Below are 25,240 nucleotides of genomic sequence, written 5' to 3'. Positions count from 1 at the left end.
TTTGCATCTCTCCATGGGCCTTGTTGAGAAACCTGAAATTGAGGATTACTGGGGAACATTTTGGCTTACACAAACGCCTGGATTTGGAAATGTAATGTCAAGAAACAGATTTGAAATCATTCTTTCGTTCTTTCATTTTGTCAACAATAATGATTATGTGAGAACAGGCGAGCCCGGGCACGATAAACTGTTCAAAGTCCGCCCAATAATAGATTTGATTATTCCCAAATTTGCAGCAGTTTACAGTCCAATCAAGGAGCTTTCTTTAGATGAAATGACAATAGCTTTCAAGGGGAGATCTTCACTAAAATGTTACTCTCCGAATAAACCTGACAAATATGGCTATAGAGTGTATGCCCTGAGTGAAAGCTGTTCAGGGTATGTTTTGCGCTGGTCAATGCACACTGGACAGTACAAAAATAATGCAAGCAACATCAGTGCAACACACGCAGTTGTCCGTGAGTTGGTTTCTCCCTTTAGGGGCAAAGGACACGAGATTTACATGGACAGTTACTATACCTCGCCTGTAATTGCAAATGAATTAGCAGATTTGGAAACTGGACTGTGTGGGACGGTAAGGATTACCAGGTTGGGGATGCCAAAATGCCTTGGTAAAAGTGTCTTACAGCTGAAAAAAGGAGATGACCCAGTTTTTTGCAGAAAGGGAAAACTCCTGGCTTGTGCTTGGCACGATACTAAACGTCTCACCATGTTGTCCACAGTCTATGGAAATGATTGTGTTCAGAGGAGGATCCGATCCAAGACAGATGACACTGGCTTCCGTGACATCAAAAGACCTGTATGTGTCGACCAGTACAACGCCTACATGGGTGGAGTGGACACTGCTGACCAGAGGATGAAGACATACCTCTTTCCACACAGGTCCCGGAAATGGTATCATCGCATATTCAATGCCATTATAAGCATAAGTATTGTCAACTCACACATCATATACACCAAATCCACTCCAGGCCCACACAAACCTTTAAAGGTTTACATTCAGAACATTATTGATGCATTACTGGCTGATCACTCCAAAAAACAAGAGAGGCGCTCAAGACCGGAGGGTGAAATGCCACAGAGACTCACAGAGCGTCATTGGCTTTGTCAAGCAGAGCGACGTCCAGACTGCGCCGTGTGCTCTGACCGCTCTCGTACCAAAGGCAGGCGGCAAACAAAGTACAGGTGCCGTCAGTGTGGCGTTGGCCTCTGTGCGGTTCCATGCAACGAGAGATACCATACGCTAAAAAACTTTAAATGCTGTCATTTGGATATGTAAAAGTGCAGGGTACCTTGACCCTGGATGGACATCTTTTCTGTGATGGCTCTCTCCTTTCTTCACTGCTTTCTCCACAACCTGCCTGGCACCAATGATGGATGTATAAGTTGGAAAAATAAAAAAAATGAAAAAAATACATAATAAATACCGTGTTTGTCATCATTTGGTCAGAACTTGTAATCAGGGCCCGAGTTTGAAGTTGTGAGCAAAAGGGGTGAAAATGGGTTAAAATGTGAAAAAACACCAAAATGAGCAAAATGAAATAATCCCCCATCATCAGTGCACTGTTTGCCCCCAGAAAAGCACTCCCCTGGGGCCTGGAGGTGATCTGACCATCATAGTATAGCACCATATGCCCCTGAGGGACTTAGAGTAAAAACCGAAATAGTACACTATACCTGAAAAGACTCTGTCATTTTTCGGCAATAGTACACTATACCCGAGCGACTCTGTCGTTTTTCCAAGCCGTAGTATGAAGTTGTGAGCAAAAGGGGTGAAAATGGGTTAAAATGTGAAAAAACACCAAAATGAGCAAAATGAAATAATCCCCCATCATCAGTGCACTGTTTGCCCCCAGAAAAGCACTCCCCTGGGGCCTGGAGGTGATCTGACCATCATAGTATAGCACCATATGCCCCTGAGGGACTTAGAGTAAAAACCGAAATAGTACACTATACCTGAAAAGACTCTGTCATTTTTCGGCAATAGTACACTATACCCGAGCGACTCTGTCGTTTTTCCGGGCCGTAGTATGAAGTTGTGAGCAAAAGGGGTGAAAATGGGTTAAAATGTGAAAAAACACCAAAATGAGCAAAATGAAATAATCCCCCATCATCAGTGCACTGTTTACCCCCAGAAAAGCACTCCCCTGGGGCCTGGAGGTGATCTGACCATCATAGTATAGCACCATATGCCCCTGAGGGACTTAGAGTAAAAACCGAAATAGTACACTATACCTAAAGACTCTGTCGTTTTTCGGCAATAGTACACTATATACCGTTGGACTTAGTCGTTTTTTGGGCTCGTGGAAATAAGCGTTCAGCTCAAGAGTCCCGGGCTAAATCACGCTGCTCCCGAGAAATTCCTACGCTGCTCTCACGCGGGATGTGCAAAATGGTAATGCTGGGAGGGACGGGCGGGCGGTTTTTGAGAATGACGTTTTTCGCAATCGAAACAGGTACATTTCCTGGTTGTGCGGCTACCGGGGGAGGAGCTCGTTTGACGGACACACGAGAACCGCGATCGATGGGCCCCGTTCTGGTTTTATCCAGCTTCCAAGGCTCCTTCACAGCCGTAATCTCAAGTCATGGTTCGGAGGTGCGGAGGTGAGCGTCGGATCACGGAGCCTCTGAATGGAGCCCCGCCCTCCGCGCTCCTCCGCGCTCTAAGCGCCGCTCAGACCCGGCATGAGAGGGTCTATTTTCGGCTTGATTTTACCAGACTCCCGGGCACTTCCAGAAGCTTGCTGTTTGCTCTGATTGCTCGGGGCAGAGCACAGTGTCACGCTGACCACGGGCTGTACGTGGAGGTGAGAGCTGGTTGTAAGGCGGATCACGGAGCCTCTGAATGGAGCCCCACGCTCCGCGCTCCTCCGCGCTCTAAGCGCCGCTCAGACCCGGCATGAGAGGGTCTATTTTCGGCTTGATTTTACCAGACTCGTGGGCACTTCCAGAAGCTTGCTGTTTGCTCTGATTGCTCGGGGCAGAGCACAGTGTCACGCTGACCACGGGCTGTACGTGGAGGTGAGAGCTGGTTGTAAGGCGGATCACGGAGCCTCTGAATGGAGCCCCACGCTCCGCGCTCCTCCGCGCTCTAAGCGCCGCTCAGACCGGGCATGAGAGGGTCTATTTTCGGCTTGATTTTACCAGACTCCCGGGCACTTCCAGAAGCTTCCTGTTTGCTCTGATTGCTCGGGGCAGAGCACAGTGTCACGCTGACCACGGGCTGTACGTGGAGGTGAGAGCTGGTTGTAAGGCGGATCACGGAGCCTCTGAATGGAGCCCCACGCTCCGCGCTCCTCCGCGCTCTAAGCGCCGCTCAGACCGGGCATGAGAGGGTCTATTTTCGGCTTGATTTTACCAGACTCCCGGGCACTTCCAGAAGCTTGCTGTTTGCTCTGATTGCTCGGGGCAGAGCACAGTGTCACGCTGACCACGGGCTGTACGTGGAGGTGAGAGCTGGTTGTAAGGCGGATCACGGAGCCTCTGAATGGAGCCCCACGCTCCGCGCTCCTCCGCGCTCTAAGCGCCGCTCAGACCCGGCATGAGAGGGTCTATTTTCGGCTTGATTTTACCAGACTCGCGGGCACTTCCAGAAGCTTGCTGTTTGCTCTGATTGCTCGGGGCAGAGCACAGTGTCACGCTGACCACGGGCTGTACGCGGAGGTGACCCGCTCCGTGATCTTAGCTTCGCCCAGACCCAGGGCCATCCACCCCGCACACGGCCAGACTTTGCCCGGCCAGGGAGCACCTTCTGCGGGTCGGAGGCTCCGGGTCGGAGCCCCTGGAGCCTGGAGCCCTCACCGGGCCCCGAACTCGGCTGCCGGAGGCAGTGCAGTGCCTCATGGATAAAAGTGCACCCAGCCGGTCTCGAACTCGCGTGTACCATGAAAATAGTACAAATCATGGTTCTATGTATACCAGACAAGGAGCTTGGTCGACGGGCACACATGACCCGCCATAGTAGGGCCCCGTTCTGGTTTTATCCAGCTTCGAAGGCTCCTGCGCACTGCGGGTTTGTTTACATTTTGCGGCTGTGGTTTGCTCCGGCTAACCTCACGCCGGACACGTTGGAAGCGAGGCCGAGACAGAGGTCCCACCAGGCGCGGGGCGTCAGTCTGACTGGCTTCCCCCGCGCCTGGCCCCTTGTCTCCGGAGATGGGACCGTCACTCACCCCCGCACTGAAGGACGCGCGGCTTGAAGGATGATGGCTGTGCTTAGCCCCTGTGCCAGGGGCTCTGAGCCAGTCCCCTTCAGCCTCAACGCGTCCGGTAGGAACACAGTCCGGGTCCATTGTCACTCACCCCTGCGCAGAAGGACGCGCGGCTTGGAGGATGATGGCTGCGCTTAGCCCCTGGCACAGGGGCTCTGCACCAGTCCCCTTCAGCCTCAACGCGTCCGGTGGAACAACAGTCCAGGCCCTCTGTCACTCACCCCCGCACTGAAGGACGCGCGGCTTGAAGGATGATGGCTGTGCTTAGCCCCTGTGCCAGGGGCTCTGAGCCAGTCCCCTTCAGCCTCAACGCGTCCGGTGGGAACACAGTCCGGGTCCACTGTCACTCACCCCTGCGCAGAAGGACGCGCGGCTTGGAGGATGATGGCTGCGCTTAGCCCCTGGCACAGGGGCTCTGCACCAGTCCCCTTCAGCCTCAACGCGTCCGGTGGAACAACAGTCCAGGCCCACTGTCACTCACCCCCGCACTGAAGGACGCGCGGCTTGGAGGATGATGGCTGTGCTTAGCCCCTGTGCCAGGGGCTCTGAGCCAGTCCCCTTCAGCCTCAACGCGTCCGACGGAACCACAATCCGGGCCCATTGTCACTCACCCCCGCGCAGCAGGAGGCGCGGCTTGAAGGATGATGGCTGCGCTTTGCCCCTGGGCCCAAGGGCTCTGCGCCAGTCCCCTTCAGCCTCAACGTGTCCGATGGCTCTGCGCGGGGCGGGGGGCAGGGCCGGCGCATACTTTTGGTCCGACTCCGGTCCCTTCCTCGTCTCTGAGTTTGTCAAATGCAGCGCCTGTCCAGGGCTCACTTTGCTATCAACTGTGGCTGGTCACCGCCATCGTAGGGCCCCGTTCTGGTTTCATCCAGCTTCGAAGGCTCCTGCGCACTGCGGGGTTGTAGGCATTTGTGGTCCTGATTTGCGCTGGCTCACCCTCACGCTGGACACAGCGCCAGATGATATATTTGGTCCGACTCCGGTCCCTTCCTTGTCTCTGAGTTTGTCAAATGCAGCGCCTGTCCAGGGCTCACTTTGCTATCAACTGTGGCTGGTCACCGCCATCGTAGGGCCCCGTTCTGGTTTCATCCAGCTTCGAAGGCTCCTGCGCACTGCGGGGTTGTAGGCATTTGTGGTCCAGAGCCCCGGCTCTAAATTAAACCTGTTACCCTAGTAGGCCGGCCTCCGGGTCCCCCCTCTCTTCTTCGGTTATGGAGTACATTGGGCGCGGGGGCAGCCAGTGGAGGGCAAGGGCCCTGCCTCCAAGTGTGGTGTAGGGGACAGGGGAGCCAGGGCCTTGGGGTCCTGGTGCTTTTTATCTTTTAAAGTGGCTCAGAGTACCAAGGGCACGGACTTCCAGGGGGCTGCACCAAGGGTGTGTAGCTCGTGTGGGGGTGCTTAAGTGTGGGTACCCGGGGACGAAAGGTGGGCCGGGGCCGGCGCGAGCCTCTGTGGTGAGTGCTGGGCCGTTCCCTTGGTACTCCAGTCAGAGTACCAAGGGCACGGACTTCCATGGTATAGTACCAAGGGCACGGACCTCCAGGGGGCTGAACCAAGGGTGTGTAGCCCGTGTGGGGGTGCTTAAGTGTGGGTCCCCGGGTTCGAAGGGAGGGCCTGGTCCCCGGTGGTCATCCCCGGAGTCCCAGAGCCTGCAACCCGGGGAAGAGTGGCCCGTCCCCAGACTGAGTTTGGGGGAATGCGGGGTGGCTCTGGAGGGGCTCCAGGGGTTCCAGGGGGTGCTCGGCGGAGGCCATGCCCAGCCCGAGTGGCCCGTCCCCAGACTGAGTTTGGGGGAATGCGGGGTGGCTCTGGAGGGGCTCCAGGGGTTCCAGGGGGTGCTCGGCGGAGGCCATGCCCAGCCAGAGTGGCCCTTCCCCGGGCAGAATCTGGGGAGAGTGGGGGGTGGCTCTGGAGGTTCTCCGGGGGCTCCAGGGGTTCCAGGGGGTGCTCAGTGGGGGCCATGCCCAGCCAGAGTGGCCCGTCCCCAGACTGAGTTTGGGGGAATGCGGGGTGGCTCTGGAGGGGCTCCAGGGGTTCCAGGGGGTGCTCGGCGGAGGCCATGCCCAGCCAGAGTGGCCCTTCCCCGGGCAGAATCTGGGGAGAGTGGGGGGTGGCTCTGGAGGTGCTCCGGGGGCTCCAGGGGTTCCAGGGGGTGCTCAGTGGGGGCCATGCCCAGCCAGAGTGGCCCGTCCCCAGACTGAGTTTGGGGGAATGCGGGGTGGCTCTGGAGGGGCTCCAGGGGTTCCAGGGGGTGCTCGGCGGAGGCCATGCCCAGCCAGAGTGGCCCTTCCCCGGGCAGAATCTGGGGAGAGTGGGGGGTGGCTCTGGAGGTGCTCCGGGGGCTCCAGGGGTTCCAGGGGGTGTTCAGTGGAGGCCATGCCCAGCCAGAGTGGCCCGTCCCCAGACTGAGTTTGGGGGAATGCGGGGTGGCTCTGGAGGGGCTCCAGGGGTTCCAGGGGGTGCTCGGCGGAGGCCATGCCCAGCCCGAGTGGCCCGTCCCCAGACTGAGTTTGGGGGAATGCGGGGTGGCTCTGGAGGGGCTCCAGGGGTTCCAGGGGGTGCTCGGCGGAGGCCATGCCCAGCCAGAGTGGCCCGTCCCCAGACTGAGTTTGGGGGAATGCGGGGTGGCTCTGGAGGGGCTCCAGGGGTTCAAGGGGGTGCTCGGCGGAGGCCATGCCCAGCCAGAGTGGCCATTCCCCGGGCAGAATCTGGGGAGAGTGGGGGGTGGCTCTGGAGGTGCTCCGGGGGCTCCAGGGGTTCCAGGGGGTGCTCAGTGGGGGCCATGCCCAGCCAGAGTGGCCCGTCCCCAGACTGAGTTTGGGGGAATGCGGGGTGGCTCTGGAGGGGCTCCAGGGGTTCCAGGGGGTGCTCGGCGGAGGCCATGCCCAGCCAGAGTGGCCCTTCCCCGGGCAGAATCTGGGGAGAGTGGGGGGTGGCTCTGGAGGTGCTCCGGGGGCTCCAGGGGTTCCAGGGGGTGTTCAGTGGAGGCCATGCCCAGCCAGAGTGGCCCGTCCCAAGACTGAGTTTGGGGGAATGCGGGGTGGCTCTGGAGGGGCTCCAGGGGTTCCAGGGGGTGCTCGGCGGAGGCCATGCCCAGCCCGAGTGGCCCGTCCCCAGACTGAGTTTGGGGGAATGCGGGGTGGCTCTGGAGGGGCTCCAGGGGTTCCAGGGGGTGCTCGGCGGAGGCCATGCCCAGCCAGAGTGGCCCGTCCCCAGACTGAGTTTGGGGGAATGCGGGGTGGCTCTGGAGGGGCTCCAGGGGTTCCAGGGGGTGCTCGGCGGAGGCCATGCCCAGCCAGAGTGGCCCTTCCCCGGGTAGAATCTGGGGAGAGTGGGGGGTGGCTCTGGAGGTGCTCCGGGGGCTCCAGGGGTTCCAGGGGTGCTCAGTGGGGGCCATGCCCAGCACGAGTGGCCCGTCCCCAGACTGAGTTTGGGGGAATGCGGGGTGGCTCTGGAGGGGCTCCAGGGGTTCCAGGGGGTGCTCGGCGGAGGCCATGCCCAGCCCGAGTGGCCCGTCCCCAGACTGAGTTTGGGGGAATGCGGGGTGGCTCTGGAGGGGCTCCAGGGGTTCCAGGGGGTGCTCGGCGTAGGCCATGCCCAGCCAGAGTGGCCCTTCCCCGGGCAGAATCTGGGGAGAGTGGGGGGTGGCTCTGGAGGTGCTCCGGGGGCTCCAGGGGTTCCAGGGGGTGCTCAGTGGGGGCCATGCCCAGCCAGAGTGGCCCGTTCCCAGACTGAGTTTGGGGGAATGCGGGGTGGCTCTGGAGGGGCTCCAGGGGTTCCAGGGGGTGCTCGGCGGAGGCCATGCCCAGCCAGAGTGGCCCTTCCCCGGGCAGAATCTGGGGAGAGTGGGGGGTGGCTCTGGAGGTGCTCCGGGGGCTCCAGGGGTTCCAGGGGGTGTTCAGTGGAGGCCATGCCCAGCCAGAGTGGCCCGTCCCCAGACTGAGTTTGGGGGAATGCGGGGTGGCTCTGGAGGGGCTCCAGGGGTTCCAGGGGGTGCTCGGCGGAGGCCATGCCCAGCCCGAGTGGCCCGTCCCCAGACTGAGTTTGGGGGAATGCGGGGTGGCTCTGGAGGGGGTCCAGGGGTTCCAGGGGGTGCTCGGCGGAGGCCATGCCCAGCCAGAGTGGCCCGTCCCCAGACTGAGTTTGGGGGAATGCGGGGTGGCTCTGGAGGGGCTCCAGGGGTTCCAGGGGGTGCTCGGCGGAGGCCATGCCCAGCCAGAGTGGCCATTCCCCGGGCAGAATCTGGGGAGAGTGGGGGGTGGCTCTGGAGGTGCTCCGGGGGCTCCAGGGGTTCCAGGGGGTGCTCAGTGGGGGCCATGCCCAGCCAGAGTGGCCCTTCCCCGGGGTGAGTCTGGAGGAGTGGGGGGTGGCTCTGGAGGGGCTCCAGGGGTTCCAGGGGGTGCTCGGCGGAGGCCATGCCCAGCCAGAGTGGCCCTTCCCCGGGCAGAGTCTGGGGAGAGTGGGGGGTGGCTCTGGAGGTGCTCCGGGGGCTCCAGGGGGTGCTCAGTGGAGGCCATGCCCAGCCAGAGTGGCCCTTCCCCGGGCAGAATCTGGGGAGAGTGGGGGGTGGCTCTGGAGGTGCTCCGGGGGCTCCAGGGGGTGCTCAGTGGAGGCCATGCCCAGCCAGAGTGGCCCTTCCCCGGGCAGAATCTGGGGAGAGTGGGGGGTGGCTCTGGAGGTGCTCCGGGGGCTCCAGGGGGTGCTCAGTGGAGGCCATGCCCAGCCAGAGTGGCCCTTCCCCGGGCAAAGTCTGGCCGTGTGCGGGGTGGGTGAACCCTGCTCCGCCTCACGCGAGTTCGAGACCGGCTGGGTGCACCTTTATCCATGAGGCACTGCACTGCCTCCGGCAGCCGAGTTTGGGGCCCAGTAAGGGCTCCAGGCTCCAGGGGCTCCGACCCGGAGCCTCCGACCCGCAGAAGGTGCTCCCTGGCCGGGCAAAGTCTGGCCGTGTGCGGGGTGGGTGAACCCTGCTCCGCCTCACGCGAGTTCGAGACCGGCTGGGTGCACCTTTATCCATGAGGCACTGCACTGCCTCCGGCAGCCGAGTTCGGGGCCCAGTGAGGGCTCCAGGCTCCAGGGGCTCCGACCCGGAGCCTCCGACCCGCAGAAGGTGCTCCCTGGCCGGGCAAAGTCTGGCCGTGTGCGGGGTGGGTGAACCCTGCTCCGCCTCACGCGAGTTCGAGACCGGCTGGGTGCACCTTTATCCATGAGGCACTGCACTGCCTCCGGCAGCCGAGTTCGGGGCCCAGTGAGGGCTCCAGGCTCCAGGGGCTCCGACCCGGAGCCTCCGACCCGCAGAAGGTGCTCCCTGGCCGGGCAAAGTCTGGCCGTGTGCGGGGTGGGTGAACCCTGCTCCACCTCACGCGAGTTCGAGACCGGCTGGGTGCACCTTTATCCATGAGGCACTGCACTGCCTCCGGCAGCCGAGTTCGGGGCCCAGTGAGGGCTCCAGGCTCCAGGGGCTCCGACCCGGAGCCTCCGACCCGCAGAAGGTGCTCCCTGGCCGGGCAAAGTCTGGCCGTGTGCGGGGTGGGTGAACCCTGCTCCGCCTCACGCGAGTTCGAGACCGGCTGGGTGCACCTTTATCCATGAGGCACTGCACTGCCTCCGGCAGCCGAGTTCGGGGCCCAGTGAGGGCTCCAGGCTCCAGGGGCTCTGACCCGGAGCCTCCGACCCGCAGAAGGTGCTCCCTGGCCGGGCAAAGTCTGGCCGTGTGCGGGGTGGGTGAACCCTGCTCCGCCTCACGCGAGTTCGAGACCGGCTGGGTGCACTTTTATCCAAGAATCAACTGGAGTGTGGAGCTTCTACGGGCCTCCAGGGGCACTGCCGACCCAGAGCTGTGCCCCGGCTTCAGTTCTCTGTATCTCAGGAAGTTTTTTATTTATACATTTATTTCATCCATAATCTCTGGCGCCTAAAGGGTTATCAGCCGAGCGCGCTGGCCAATTGCGCCACAGAGACAAACAGCCCGCTAAATAAAATATTTGCGACTCGACAAGCCGCAATATCTTTTTTTTTAAAGCGAGCCAGCAACATTCGAAAGTTCAGCCCCTGTCCAATCAACTGTGTTTAATGGAGAGGGAGGGCATCAATCTTTCTACCTTTGAGCTAAATCCCCTGTACCAATGTAGCTATAAAAAAACTGGAAGTCTTTCAATCAATCGACTCTCGCCAATTTATTGCGCACTCAATATACTGCAGTTAATCTGGATATTGAGGAAAAATCGCAAGATAATGTTATTTGACATAATGCCGATGTATTTGCTTACTTTTTCAAGCACACTTGGCAATTGAACCTCGTTCAGCAGTGTCTTTCATCAGATGGTAAAGCGAGCAGATTTTCCATTGTAAAAAACTAATATGTTCTCTCACCATTAGCGACTCTGGTGGGTTTCACGATTCAGGGACTTACGCATAGTCTAATCAAACAAACAATAGTCAATAACTCTTTCGTGTAGTTTATTTATCAAATGGGCAATCAAAAAGGGCACCGGAGCAGAAATGCGCACAGGTAAATCACAGGTGATGTTATATCAGATTTAACAACAGATTTCATGCAGATAATGTTAAACCAGGGTTTTGCCTTTGATAATCAAACGTGTCTGTGCTAATCTATATCAAAAAGAGGGAAAGTGAGAAGCTAAGGGAGGAGGAACAGCTGAGTTCTACCCAAATCACGCCACAAAAGAACCGCACACTGAACTCGGCTTACGATTTTGTAGAACTCGGTCCGGCTGGTCCTTGTCCGCGGACGAGATCCGTGGCGAGGCAGGGGCGTGGAGCGGTGTGGCGGGCGAAGGCAGTGGCGTGCCGCGATGTCCGTGACGCGGGGCGGCAGCGGTGGCGCGAGACGGCGCGTAGAGCGGTGTGGCGGGCGAAGGCAGTGGCGTGCCGAGATGTCCGTGACGCGGGGCGGCAGCGGTGGCGCGAGGTGGCGCGTGGCGATGTCCGGGAGTTCCTTTGCGGTAGAACGCTTTAGCGGCGTGTTAGCTCCTCACGCGGCCTTTACTCAGATGAGAACGTAGCGCTGATCCACGTAAACGGCGTAGATTACTTCAAAAATAGGAGAAGCGAAGTAGAAAAGAAAGTCTCTGTCCGGTTTAGCGCTTAAGCTTAGTTCCAGGTGTTTCCAGGTGTTTTCAGAGTTCAGGGGGGCAATGAGGCTGGCCTAGTCTTGTCGACCCACGTGGCGGACGCTTTGTTGAGACAAAGGAAAAGTAAACAGGCTCGTCCGTGGAGACGGCTTCAAAGAGATAGACAAAGGCTTGAACAAAAAAAAAAGAAGAAGAGAGCAAGAAGAGAAGAGAGGAGAAGAGAGCGTTCCAAGCTCGGAGCGTCTTTTTGTCACCTAGCGCCGCAGGGCACGCTGGGAGCGAAAGGGGCGGGCGCTACTGCGACGACACTTTAAACACTTTTGGCAGTTTGTGCACATTATTTCTTGAGGTAGATACATTTTACATCTTCTTTCACCTGTGATGGGCACTCGAGTTAAAGCATTGGGAATATAAAACCTTAAACAGTGGAAAAATACGTAACACAAGGTGAAACATGCGGTGTACGGAGTTGATTCGGACAAACATTCATGGCATAATCACATAAAACATAGTTTTCATCGGGGCGTCCTCCTGTAAGACTGTGGGGGAGAAGGTCTGTTATCGCCAAAGTCACAGCGGCTCCCTGCGGTGAGGGAGAGAGGGAGAAAGAAGACCCCCCAATGTTCAAAGAGAGATTTTCTGTTATCTGGCCGTGGAATGTCCATCTCCATTCCCCTACACTTGCAATGAGTTCAAATATAGGACAAACCGATTGTCAGGAGTGGGATTAGAACCCATTCCTCCACTTGTAGACCAAATTTGCTTACGCTTAGGTAGGAGTTTACCTTGACCCTGACACCTTGGACATTTCAGCGATGCTGACATTGAGCTCCCTTATCTCAAAGATAATGTTCCAAAAATCAGTACAAAGTAAATGCTTTGGCAACCTTACACTAGATGAAGTCTTTCCAATTATGTACAGTCCATATAAAGAGATGACTTTAACAGGTGATGAGAATTGAGTGAAATAGTTGAAATCTCATTGTTACAGAGGGTTTAATAATTCTTCTTTCGGTTCCAACAGAAGAAAATTTATGACCAAGATTTCACGGGTTGTAAAGGCAAGCAGTCCATAAAGCTTAAAATCAACTCCGCCCAACGTGGGGCTCGAACCCACGACCCTGAGATTAAGAGTTTTATATTCCCAATGCTTTAACTCGAGTGCCCATCACAGGTGAAAGAAGATGTAAAATGTATCTACGCTCCCAGCGTGCCCTGCGGCGCTAGGTGACAAAAAGACGCTCCGAGCTTGGAACGCTCTCTTCTCCTCTCTTCTCTTCTTGCTCTCTTCTTCTTTTTTTTTTGTTCAAGCCTTTGTCTATCTCTTTGAAGCCGTCTCCACGGACGAGCCTGTTTACTTTTCCTTTGTCTCAACAAAGCGTCCGCCACGTGGGTCGACAAGACTAGGCCAGCCTCATCGCCCCCCTGAACTCTGAAAACACCTGGAAACACCTGGAACTAAGCTTAAGCGCTAAACCGGACAGAGACTTTCTTTTCTACTTCGCTTCTCCTATTTTTGAAGTAATCTACGCCGTTTACGTGGATCAGCGCTACGTTCTCATCTGAGTAAAGGCCGCGTGAGGAGCTAACACGCCGCTAAAGCGTTCTACCGCAAAGGAACTCCCGGACATCGCCACGCGCCACCTCGCGCCACCGCTGCCGCCCCGCGTCACGGACATCTCGGCACGCCACTGCCTTCGCCTGCCACACCGCTCTACGCGCCGTCTCGCGCCACCGCTGCCGCCCCGCGTCACGGATATCGCGGCACGCCACTGCCTTCGCCCGCCACACCGCTCCACGCCGCTGCCTCGCCACGGATCTCGTCCGCGGACAAGGACCAGCCGGACCGAGTTCTACAAAATCGTAAGCCGACTTCAGTGTGCGGTTCTTTTGTGGCGTGATTTGGGTAGAACTCAGCTGTTCCTCCTCCCTTAGCTTCTCACTTTCCCTCTTTTTGATATAGATTATTATAGACACGTTTGATTATCAAAGGCAAAACCCTGGTTTAACATTATCTGCATGAAATCTGCTGTTAAATCTGATATAACATCACCTGTGATTTACCTGTGCGCATTTCTGCTCCGGTGCCCTTTTTGATTGCCCTTTTGATAAATAAACTACACGAAAGAGTTATTGACTATTGTTTGTTTGATTAGACTATGCGTAAGTCCCTGAATCGTGAAACACCCTTCAGACCTTTTAACGAGCGCGATTAAGGACCGTATCTTAGCTTTTTGGGTTTTACCCTGGTGCCCCGTCTTGTCTCGTTTCTGCTAAGAAATCTTCCTTAATCGTAAACTGAATACCTGTAGTTTGAGACCCTACACAAGGATGTGAATAGCCTGTTGGCTCCTGCTTCACTAAAGGTTCTATATCCATTCACTACACAGCTTTCTTGGATGCACTACTGCTGTTACGGCTCTCGACTGACATCTCAATTGCAATAGACTTTAAAAAGAAGCATTAGCTTGATGTGGACTTTTAAAGGACGCAGTAGTTTGATGTGACAACAACCACATCAAACTCCTTTAAAAAGAGACAGCAGTTTGATGTGTTTTTTTACCAAAGTATAGGTACGGTCATTTGTGCTACTGTAATAACGGATCTGATTCTGTATACTCACAGTTCACACAAATAAAGTGTCAGGATGGCCGAGCGGTCTAAGGCGCCAGACTCAAGGTAAACTCCTTCCTCGCCACAGGGGATTCTGTTCTCTGAATGGCGGCGTGGGTTCAAATCCCACTCCTGACAAAAAAAAAATATTTCCTTTGGAAAGGAAGCCATTTTTACATCCTAAATTACAAGCACATATGTGTGACAATGGACTGAAAACTTGTCGTATTGGCTTAAGATTTCAAATGAAGTGTTACTTCCGATGATGAATTGTGATGTGATGGCCAATCTACTACGTAGATGCTGTACTGTCAAACCATTGAGTACATTCAAAGTGAACTGTATCATATGTCTTATACTGTAATTGTGACCACTCACTGAGAAATTAAAGTGATTAATTTACCAGACTTAGAACTGAAAAATTCTGGGTTTTCTGAAAGAGCTCTTTTACATTTTTTAATTAGAGATTGAAAAGTATCCCTGAATAAACAGAGTAAATGCACTCTTTTCACTCCTTGTTTCTCAGTTTGATGGTAAGGATTGATTGATTGATGTAGACCGTTTTTGGATGACTGTTTTGCTTTTGTGAAAAAGGGGAATCAGACAAAAGTTGCAAAGGCATTCAAAGGCTGTGAGTTCGAGACCCACCAGAGTCACTGCTGTAACCCCTGTTATCTACATTGGTAAATAGGAAAGCCTGCTTGTGTTATTAACTGATGAAAGGAACTGCTAAATTTGGTTCAATTACCACAGAATCCCAGTGTGCTATAGGCTGGCCACTGCTTGGTAGGAGTTTCCCGTACGTGAGTGACTGTTCCTTCCTTCCTTCACGTCCCGCTCAACCTCGTCTTCTTCTAAAGAGTTTGGCGCTGTCCTCAGAAGCTTTGGTCTTACTCAGCACCTGAGTGGCCCCACCAAGGGCAAAGGGCACACTCTGGACCTGCTAATGACAAAGCGGGTTAATATTTCAAATTACAGTGCGGTAAATGTTACTTTGATGGTTTCTGTATTTCTCCAGGTGCAATGAGTTTGCAGTCTTCTTTGCAAGACTCAGTTCAGAACATTAAAAATACCATTATTTGCAGATAACAAGCACGCAGCCAGCTAGACAACTGGAGTTAACCCATTTTGCATTTGTGGCTGACAAAACTTTCCAAGAGATCACCACAAGTCTGAGTTCCACTACATGCTGCCTTTATGCATTGCCTACTAGATTTTTAAAGTCTATGGTGAGCAGTCTGTTGGCTCCAATCAATCAAAAAGTCAACATGTTGCTTGGATCTGGAATTTTCCCAAGATCCTTAAAACTGCAGTCATTAAGCCTGTCTTAAAGAAGAGCAGTCTTGATGCCACAGTGCTAAATAATTACCGGCCCATCTCAAACCTACTACTACTCAGTTGTCCATTCAAGCATGCAAATTATTTACAACGACAGAAAATGCGCTGCTGTTACAAATTGGAATAAGATGGAAAAGTATCCCTGCACACACAGATTAACTGCACTCTTTTCACTTTTTGATTCTCAGTTTGTTGGCAAGGAATGACTGATGTGGACCCATTTTGGATGAAAACCGTGTTTTGCGTTTGTGGAAATGAGCATCATGGAAGGATGTATGGGCTCTGTGGCGCAATGGATAGCGCATTGGTCTTCTAGGCATAATTTGCAAGCGCATTCAAAGGTTGTGGGTTCGAGTCCCACCAGAGTCGCTTATGGTGAGAGAACATACTAGTTTTTTTACAATGGAAAATCTGCTCGCTTTACTATCTGATGAAAGGCACTGCTGAACGAGGTTCAATTGCCAAGTCTGCTTGAAAAAGTAAGCAAATACACCGGCATTATGTCAAATAACATTATCTTGCAATTTTTCCTCAATATCCAGATTAACTGCAGTATATTGAGTGCGCAATAAATTGGCGAGAGTCGATTGATTGAAAGACTTCCAGTTTTTTTATAGCTACATTGGTACAGGGGATTTAGCTCAAAGGTAGAAAGATTGATGCCCTCGCTCTCCATTAAACACAGTTGATTGGACAGGGGCTGAACTTTCGAATGTTGCTGGCTCTCTTTAAAAAAAAAGATATTGCGGCTTGTCGACTCGCAAATATTTTATTGAGCGGGCTGTTTGTCTCTGTGGCGCAATTGGCCAGCGCGCTCGGCTGTTAACCGGGAGGTTGGTGGTTCGAGCCCACCCAGGGACGATTGGAAGAGGTATAGCAGGCAAAATCTATGAGGTAATATTGGTCACTGAATATCTAGCTGAAACAGGTTGGAGTAGCTTTTAAGAGGCGCTGTGACTTAGATGGTCAAAGTGCCTGTCTAGTAAACAGGAGATCCTGGGTTCAAATCCCAACAGTGCCTTCATGATAGCCTTTCAAGCAAATCAGTTGTTTACATGTACAGAAAAACTTATCACTGAAAGAGCTCTTTTACATTTTTTAATTAGAGATTGAAAAGTATCCCTGAATAAACAGAGTAAATGCACTCTTTTCACTCCTTGTTTCTCAGTTTGATGGTAAGGATTGATTGATTGATGTAGACCGTTTTTGGATGACTGTTTTGCTTTTGTGAAAAAGGGGAATCAGACAAAAGTTGCAAAGGCATTCAAAGGCTGTGAGTTCGAGACCCACCAGAGTCACTGCTGTAACCCCTGTTATCTACATTGGTAAATAGGAAAGCCTGCTTGTGTTATTAACTGATGAAAGGAACTGCTAAATTTGGTTCAATTACCACAGAATCCCAGTGTGCTATAGGCTGGCCACTGCTTGGTAGGAGTTTCCCGTACGTGAGTGACTGTTCCTTCCTTCCTTCACGTCCCGCTCAACCTCGTCTTCTTCTAAAGAGTTTGGCGCTGTCCTCAGAAGCTTTGGTCTTACTCAGCACCTGAGTGGCCCCACCAAGGGCAAAGGGCACACTCTGGACCTGCTAATGACAAAGCGGGTTAATATTTCAAATTACAGTGTGGTAAATGTTACTTTGATGGTTTCTGTATTTCTCCAGGTGCAATGAGTTTGCAGTCTTCTTTGCAAGACTCAGTTCAGAACATTAAAAATACCATTATTTGCAGATAACAAGCACGCAGCCAGCTAGACAACTGGAGTTAACCCATTTTGCATTTGTGGCTGACAAAACTTTCCAAGAGATCACCACAAGTCTGAGTTCCACTACATGCTGCCTTTATGCATTGCCTACTAGATTTTTAAAGTCTATGGTGAGCAGTCTGTTGGCTCCAATCAATCAAAAAGTCAACATGTTGCTTGGATCTGGAATTTTCCCAAGATCCTTAAAACTGCAGTCATTAAGCCTGTCTTAAAGAAGAGCAGTCTTGATGCCACAGTGCTAAATAATTACCGGCCCATCTCAAACCTACTACTACTCAGTTGTCCATTCAAGCATGCAAATTATTTACAACGACAGAAAATGCGCTGCTGTTACAAATTGGAATAAGATGGAAAATTATCCCTGCACACACAGATTAACTGCACTCTTTTCACTTTTTGATTCTCAGTTTGTTGGCAAGGAATGACTGATGTGGACCCATTTTGGATGAAAACCGTGTTTTGCGTTTGTGGAAATGAGCATCATGGAAGGATGTATGGGCTCTGTGGCGCAATGGATAGCGCATTGGACTTCTAGGCATAATTTGCAAGGGTATTCAAAGGTTGTGGGTTCGAGTCCCACCAGAGTCGCTAATGGTGAGAGAACATACTAGTTTTTTTACAATGGAAAATCTGCTCGCTTTACTATCTGATGAAAGGCACTGCTGAACGAGGTTCAATTGCCAAGTGTGCTTGAAAAAGTAAGCAAATACATCGGCATTATGTCAAATAACATTATCTTGCAATTTTTCCTCAATATCCAGATTAACTGCAGTATATTGAGTGCGCAATAAATTGGCGAGAGTCGATTGATTGAAAGACTTCCAGTTTTTTTATAGCTACATTGGTACAGGGGATTTAGCTCAAAGGTAGAAAGATTGATGCCCTCGCTCTCCATTAAACACAGTTGATTGGACAGGGGCTGAACTTTCGAATGTTGCTGGCTCTCTTTAAAAAAAAAGATATTGCGGCTTGTCGACTCGCAAATATTTTATTGAGCGGGCTGTTTGTCTCTGTGGCGCAATTGGCCAGTGCGCTCGGCTGTTAACCGGGAGGTTGGTGGTTCGAGCCCACCCAGGGATGATTGGAAGAGGTATAGCAGGCAAAATCTATGAGGTAATATTGGTCACTGAATATCTAGCTGAAACAGGTTGGAGCAGTTTTTAAGAGGCGCTGTGGCTTAGATGGTCAAAGTGCCTGTCTAGTAAACAGGAGATCCTGGGTTCAAATCCCAGCAGTGCCTTCATGATAGCCTTTTAAGCAAATCAGTTGTTTACATGTACAGAAAAACTTATCACTGAAAGAGCTCTTTTACATTTTTTAATTAGAGATTGAAAAGTATCCCTGAATAAACAGAGTAAATGCACTCTTTTCACTCCTTGTTTCTCAGTTTGATGGTAAGGATTGATTGATTGATGTAGACCGTTTTTGGATGACTGTTTTGCTTTTGTGAAAAAGGGGAATCAGACAAAAGTTGCAAAGGCATTCAAAGGCTGTGAGTTCGAGACCCACCAGAGTCACTGCTGTAACCCCTGTTATCTACATTGGTAAATAGGAAAGCCTGCTTGTGTTATTAACTGATGAAAGGAACTGCTAAATTTGGTTCAATTACCACAGAATCCCAGTGTGCTATAGGCTGGCCACTGCTTGGTAGGAGTTTCCCGTACGTGAGTGACTGTTCCTTCCTTCCTTCACGTCCCGCTCAACCTCGTCTTCTTCTAAAGAGTTTGGCGCTGTCCTCAGAAGCTTTGGTCTTACTCAGCACCTGAGTGGCCCCACCAAGGGCAAAGGGCACACTCTGGACCTGCTAATGACAAAGCGGGTTAATATTTCAAATTACAGTGTGGTAAATGTTACTTTGATGGTTTCTGTATTTCTCCAGGTGCAATGAGTTTGCAGTCTTCTTTGCAAGACTCAGTTCAGAACATTAAAAATACCATTATTTGCAGATAACAAGCACGCAGCCAGCTAGACAACTGGAGTTAACCCATTTTGCATTTGTGGCTGACAAAACTTTCCAAGAGATCACCACAAGTCTGAGTTCCACTACATGCTGCCTTTATGCATTGCCTACTAGATTTTTAAAGTCTATGGTGAGCAGTCTGTTGGCTCCAATCAATCAAAAAGTCAACATGTTGCTTGGATCTGGAATTTTCCCAAGATCCTTAAAACTGCAGTCATTAAGCCTGTCTTAAAGAAGAGCAGTCTTGATGCCACAGTGCTAAATAATTACCGGCCCATCTCAAACCTACTACTACTCAGTTGTCCATTCAAGCATGCAAATTATTTACAACGACAGAAAATGCGCTGCTGTTACAAATTGGAATAAGATGGAAAAGTATCCCTGCACACACAGATTAACTGCACTCTTTTCACTTTTTGATTCTCAGTTTGTTGGCAAGGAATGACTGATGTGGACCCATTTTGGATGAAAACCGTGTTTTGCGTTTGTGGAAATGAGCATCATGGAAGGATGTATGGGCTCTGTGGCGCAATGGATAGCGCATTGGACTTCTAGGCATAATTTGCAAGGGTATTCAAAGGTTGTGGGTTCGAGTCCCACCAGAGTCGCTAATGGTGAGAGAACATACTAGTTTTTTTACAATGGAAAATCTGCTCGCTTTACTATCTGATGAAAGGCACTGCTGAACGAGGTTCAATTGCCAAGTGTGCTTGAAAAAGTAAGCAAATACATCGGCATTATGTCAAATAACATTATCTTGCAATTTTTCCTCAATATCCAGATTAACTGCAGTATATTGAGTGCGCAATAAATTGGCGAGAGTCGATTGATTGAAAGACTTCCAGTTTTTTTATAGCTACATTGGTACAGGGGATTTAGCTCAAAGGTAGAAAGATTGATGCCCTCGCTCTCCATTAAACACAGTTGATTGGACAGGGGCTGAACTTTCGAATGTTGCTGGCTCTCTTTAAAAAAAAAGATATTTCGGCTTGTCGACTCGCAAATATTTTATGGAGCGGGCTGTTTGTCTCTGTGGTTGAATTGGCCAGCGCGCTCGGCTGTTAACCAGGAGGTTGGTGGTTCGAGCCCACCCAGGGACGATTGGAAGAGGTATAGCAGGCAAAATCTATGAGGTAATATTGGTCACTGAATATCTAGCTGAAACAGGTTGGAGTAGCTTTTAAGAGGCGCTGTGGCTTAGATGGTCAAAGTGCCTGTCTAGTAAACAGGAGATCCTGGGTTCAAATCCCAGCAGTGCCTTCATGACAGCCTTTCAAGCAAATCAGTTGTTTACATGTACAGAAAAACTTATCACTGAAAGAGCTCTTTTACATTTTTTAATTAGAGATTGAAAAGTATCCCTGAATAAACAGAGTAAATGCACTCTTTTCACTCCTTGTTTCTCAGTTTGATGGTAAGGATTGATTGATTGATGTAGACCGTTTTTGGATGACTGTTTTGCTTTTGTGAAAAAGGGGAATCAGACAAAAGTTGCAAAGGCATTCAAAGGCTGTGAGTTCGAGACCCACCAGAGTCACTGTTGTAACCCCTGTTATCTACATTGGTAAATAGGAAAGCCTGCTTGTGTTATTAACTGATGAAAGGAACTGCTGAATTTGGTTCAAATACCACAGAATCCCAGTGTGCTATAGGCTGGCCACTGCTTGGTAGGAGTTTCCCGTACGTGAGTGACTGTTCCCTCCTTCCTTCACGTCCCGCTCAACCTCGTCTTCTTCTAAAGAGTTTGGCGCTGTCCTCAGAAGCTTTGGTCTTACTCAGCACCTGAGTGGCCCCACCAAGGGCAAAGGGCACACTCTGGACCTGCTAATGACAAAGCGGGTTAATATTTCAAATTACAGTGTGGTAAATGTTACTTTGATGGTTTCTGTATTTCTCCAGGTGCAATGAGTTTGCAGTCTTCTTTGCAAGACTCAGTTCAGAACATTAAAAATACCATTATTTGCAGATAACAAGCACGCAGCCAGCTAGACAACTGGAGTTAACCCATTTTGCATTTGTGGCTGACAAAACTTTCCAAGAGATCACCACAAGTCTGAGTTCCACTACATGCTGCCTTTATGCATTGCCTACTAGATTTTTAAAGTCTATGGTGAGCAGTCTGTTGGCTCCAATCAATCAAAAAGTCAACATGTTGCTTGGATCTGGAATTTTCCCAAGATCCTTAAAACTGCAGTCATTAAGCCTGTCTTAAAGAAGAGCAGTCTTGATGCCACAGTGCTAAATAATTACCGGCCCATCTCAAACCTACTACTACTCAGTTGTCCATTCAAGCATGCAAATCATTTACAACGACAGAAAATGCGCTGCTGTTACAAATTGGAATAAGATGGAAAAGTATCCCTGCACACACAGATTAACTGCACTCTTTTCACTTTTTGATTCTCAGTTTGTTGGCAAGGAATGACTGATGTGGACCCATTTTGGATGAAAACCGTGTTTTGCGTTTGTGGAAATGAGCATCATGGAAGGATGTATGGGCTCTGTGGCGCAATGGATAGCGCATTGGACTTCTAGGCATAATTTGTAAGGGCATTCAAAGGTTGTGGGTTCGAGTCCCACCAGAGTCGCTAATGGTGAGAGAACATACTACTTTTTTTACAATGGAAAATCTGCTCGCTTTACTATTTGATGAAAGGCACTGCTGAACGAGGTTCAATTGCCAAGTGTGCTTGAAAAAGTAAGCAAATACATCGGCATTATGTCAAATAACATTATCTTGCAATTTTTCCTCAATATCCAGATTAACTGCAGGATATTGAGTGCGCAATAAATTGGCGAGAGTCGATTGATTGAAAGACTTCCAGTTTTTTTATAGCTACATTGGTACAGGGGATTTAGCTCAAAGGTAGAAAGATTGATGCCCTCGCTCTCCATTAAACACAGTTGATTGGACAGGGGCTGAACTTTCGAATGTTGCTGGCTCTCTTTAAAAAAAAAGATATTGCGGCTTGTCGACTCGCAAATATTTTATTGAGCGGGCTGTTTGTCTCTGTGGCGCAATTGGCCAGCGCGCTCGGCTGTTATCCGGGAGGTTGGTCGTTCGAGCCCACCCAGGGACGATTGGAAGAGGTATAGCAGGCAAAATCTATGAGGTAATATTGGACACTGAATATCTAGCTGAAACAGGTTGGAGTAGCTTCTAACCCTTTAAGCGCCAAAGTCGCAGAAATGCAACTTTACCGTACAAGGAAATTAATGAAATAATAGTAGAAAATGAATCACTTCAGTCATTGGTCGGTTCGGTGCAACTTCCCTTTATTAGCCAGGTATGATCCAGGGCAGATCCGGTAAGGAAAAAAATGGCTGGAGGAAGTACACGTGGCATGCAATTTACAGCAGATTCTGACTCTGAAGGGTATTATCTCCCCGAGAGTGACGATGGATTTCCAAGTGGAGATGAAGGGACTTCGAAACAACGGACAGGTGCAAAGGACAGACGGAGGCGAGGAACCAGTGGAACCAGTGGCTGCAGTAAAACTTGCCCGGTGGATGAGAGCTGGGACATGCTGAGAGAGGTCGAGGTATTTGAGGCATGGATCAAACCTTTTGAAGACCCAGTTGGCTACACAGGAGAGATGGATCTGACGGATGCTAATCCATTTGATATTCTGTCACTCTTTCTGACCGATCAGTTTTGGACTTTCATTACTGATGAAACAAATAGATATGCACATCAGTGTATGGCACCTATGATTCTGAAGCCACATTCAAGATTTCTTGAGTGGTATGATGTATCAGTCACCGAAATGAAAGCTTTCTTCGCTTTGCATCTCTCCATGGGCCTTGTTGAGAAACCTGAAATCGAGGATTACTGGGGAACATTTTGGCTTACACAAACGCCTGGATTTGGAAATGTAATGTCAAGAAACAGATTTGAAATCATTCTTTCGTTCTTTCATTTTGTCAACAATAATGATTATGTGAGAACAGGCGAGCCCGGGCACGATAAACTGTTCAAAGTCCGCCCAATAATAGATTTGATTATTCCCAAATTTGCAGCAGTTTACAGTCCAATCAAGGAGCTTTCTTTAGATGAAATGACAATAGCTTTCAAGGGGAGATCTTCACTAAAATGTTACTCTCCGAATAAACCTGACAAATATGGCTATAGAGTGTATGCCCTGAGTGAAAGCTGTTCAGGGTATGTTTTGCGCTGGTCAATGCACACTGGACAGTACAAAAATAATGCAAGCAACATCAGTGCAACACACGCAGTTGTCCGTGAGTTGGTTTCTCCCTTTACGGGCAAAGGACACGAGATTTACATGGACAGTTACTATACCTCGCCTGTAATTGCAAATGAATTAGCAGATTTGGAAACTGGACTGTGTGGGACGGTAAGGATTACCAGGTTGGGGATGCCAAAATGCCTTGGTAAAAGTGTCTTACAGCTGAAAAAAGGAGATGACCCAGTTTTTTGCAGAAAGGGAAAACTCCTGGCTTGTGCTTGGCACGATACTAAACGTCTCACCATGTTGTCCACAGTCCATGGAAATGATTGTGTTCAGAGGAGGATCCGATCCAAGACAGATGACACTGGCTTCCGTGACATCAAAAGACCTGTATGTGTCGACCAGTACAACGCCTACATGGGTGGAGTGGACACTGCTGACCAGAGGATGAAGACATACCTCTTTCCACACAGGTCCCGGAAATGGTATCATCGCATATTCAATGCCATTATAAGCATAAGTATTGTCAACTCACACATCATATACACCAAATCCACTCCAGGCCCACACAAACCTTTAAAGGTTTACATTCAGAACATTATTGATGCATTACTGGCTGATCACTCCAAAAAACAAGAAAGGCGCTCAAGACCGGAAAGTGAAATGCCACAGAGACTCACAGAGCGTCATTGGCTTTGTCAAGCAGAGGGACGTCCAGACTGCGCCGTGTGCTCTGACCGCTCTCGTACCAAAGGCAGGCGGCAAACAAAGTACAGGTGCCGTCAGTGTGGCGTTGGCCTCTGTGCGGTTCCATGCAACGAGAGATACCATACGCTAAAAAACTTTAAATGCTGTCATTTGGATATGTAAAAGTGCAGGGTACCTTGACCCTGGATGGACATCTTTTCTGTGATGGCTCTCTCCTTTCTTCACTGCTTTCTCCACAACCTGCCTGGCACCAATGATGGATGTATAAGTTGGAAAAATAAAAAAAATGAAAAAAATACATAATAAAAACCGTGTTTGTCATCATTTGGTCAGAACTTGTAATCAGGGCCCGAGTTTGAAGATGTGAGAAAAAGGGGTGAAAATGGGTTAAAATGTGAAAAAACACCAAAATGAGCAAAATGAAATAATCCCCCATCATCAGTGCACAGTTTGCCCCCAGAAAAGCACTCCCCTGGGGCCTGGAGGTGATCTGACCACCAGAATATAGTACCATATACCCCTGCTGGACTTAGAAAAAAAACCGAGCTTCCAGCCAATAGTACACTATACCCGAGGGACTCTGTCGTTTTTCGGCAATAGTACACTATACCCGAGGGACTCTGTCGTTTTTCGGCAATAGTACACTATACCCGAGGGACTCTGTCGTTTTTCGGCAATAGTACACTATACCCGAGGGACTCTGTCGTTTTTCGGCAATAGTACACTATACCCGAGGGACTCTGTCGTTTTTCGGCAATAGTACACTATACCCGAGCGACTCTGTCGTTTTTCCGGGCCGTAGTATGAAGTTGTGAGCAAAAGGGGTGAAAATGGGTTAAAATGTGAAAAAACACCAAAATGAGCAAAATGAAATAATCCCCCATCATCAGTGCACTGTTTGCCCCCAGAAAAGCACTCCCCTGGGGCCTGGAGGTGATCTGACCATCATAGTATAGCACCATATGCCCCTGAGGGACTTAGAGTAAAAACCGAAATAGTACACTATACCTGAAAAGACTCTGTCATTTTTCGGCAATAGTACACTATACCCGAGCGACTCTGTCGTTTTTCCGGGCCGTAGTATGAAGTTGTGAGCAAAAGGGGTGAAAATGGGTTAAAATGTGAAAAAACACCAAAATGAGCAAAATGAAATAATCCCCCATCATCAGTGCACTGTTTGCCCCCAGAAAAGCACTCCCCTGGGGCCTGGAGGTGATCTGACCATCATAGTATAGCACCATATGCCCCTGAGGGACTTAGAGTAAAAACCGAAATAGTACACTATACCTGAAAAGACTCTGTCATTTTTCGGCAATAGTACACTATACCCGAGCGACTCTGTCGTTTTTTCGGGCCGTA

General features: G+C 50.6%; 9 non-coding genes across 9 annotated transcripts; all 9 read left to right on the top strand.

Annotated features, from left to right (window-relative positions):
- The first annotated feature begins 13,949 nt into the window (after window positions 1–13,949).
- Window positions 13,950–14,059, top strand: trnal-caa (transfer RNA leucine (anticodon CAA)). The gene is made up of 2 exons: window positions 13,950–13,987; window positions 14,021–14,059. It is a non-coding gene; the product is annotated as a tRNA-Leu (tRNA).
- Window positions 14,060–15,537: 1,478 nt separating this feature from the next.
- Window positions 15,538–15,628, top strand: trnar-ucu (transfer RNA arginine (anticodon UCU)). The gene is given in 2 exon segments: window positions 15,538–15,574; window positions 15,593–15,628. It is a non-coding gene; the product is annotated as a tRNA-Arg (tRNA).
- Window positions 15,629–16,046: 418 nt separating this feature from the next.
- trnan-guu (transfer RNA asparagine (anticodon GUU)) lies at window positions 16,047–16,120 on the top strand. The gene has a single exon. It is a non-coding gene; the product is annotated as a tRNA-Asn (tRNA).
- An 86-nt stretch (window positions 16,121–16,206) lies between these two features.
- Window positions 16,207–16,280, top strand: trnat-agu (transfer RNA threonine (anticodon AGU)). The gene has a single exon. It is a non-coding gene; the product is annotated as a tRNA-Thr (tRNA).
- A 1,237-nt stretch (window positions 16,281–17,517) lies between these two features.
- Window positions 17,518–17,608, top strand: trnar-ucu (transfer RNA arginine (anticodon UCU)). The gene is given in 2 exon segments: window positions 17,518–17,554; window positions 17,573–17,608. It is a non-coding gene; the product is annotated as a tRNA-Arg (tRNA).
- Window positions 17,609–18,186: 578 nt separating this feature from the next.
- On the top strand, window positions 18,187–18,260 carry trnat-agu (transfer RNA threonine (anticodon AGU)). Its single transcript has one exon. It is a non-coding gene; the product is annotated as a tRNA-Thr (tRNA).
- A 1,237-nt stretch (window positions 18,261–19,497) lies between these two features.
- On the top strand, window positions 19,498–19,588 carry trnar-ucu (transfer RNA arginine (anticodon UCU)). Its single transcript is given in 2 exon segments — window positions 19,498–19,534; window positions 19,553–19,588. It is a non-coding gene; the product is annotated as a tRNA-Arg (tRNA).
- A 578-nt stretch (window positions 19,589–20,166) lies between these two features.
- On the top strand, window positions 20,167–20,240 carry trnat-agu (transfer RNA threonine (anticodon AGU)). Its single transcript has one exon. It is a non-coding gene; the product is annotated as a tRNA-Thr (tRNA).
- Window positions 20,241–21,477: 1,237 nt separating this feature from the next.
- On the top strand, window positions 21,478–21,568 carry trnar-ucu (transfer RNA arginine (anticodon UCU)). Its single transcript is given in 2 exon segments — window positions 21,478–21,514; window positions 21,533–21,568. It is a non-coding gene; the product is annotated as a tRNA-Arg (tRNA).
- Window positions 21,569–25,240: the final 3,672 nt, after the last annotated feature.

The sequence above is a fragment of the Eucyclogobius newberryi genome, unplaced genomic scaffold (assembly GCF_026437365.1).
Source record: "Eucyclogobius newberryi isolate DKJ021-1_F unplaced genomic scaffold, fEucNew1.0.hap1 SCAF_8, whole genome shotgun sequence".
Taxonomy (NCBI): Eukaryota; Metazoa; Chordata; class Actinopteri; order Gobiiformes; family Gobiidae; genus Eucyclogobius; species Eucyclogobius newberryi.
Note: the sequence above shows the minus strand (reverse complement) of the source record. Positions and strands in the feature narration are given on the sequence as shown.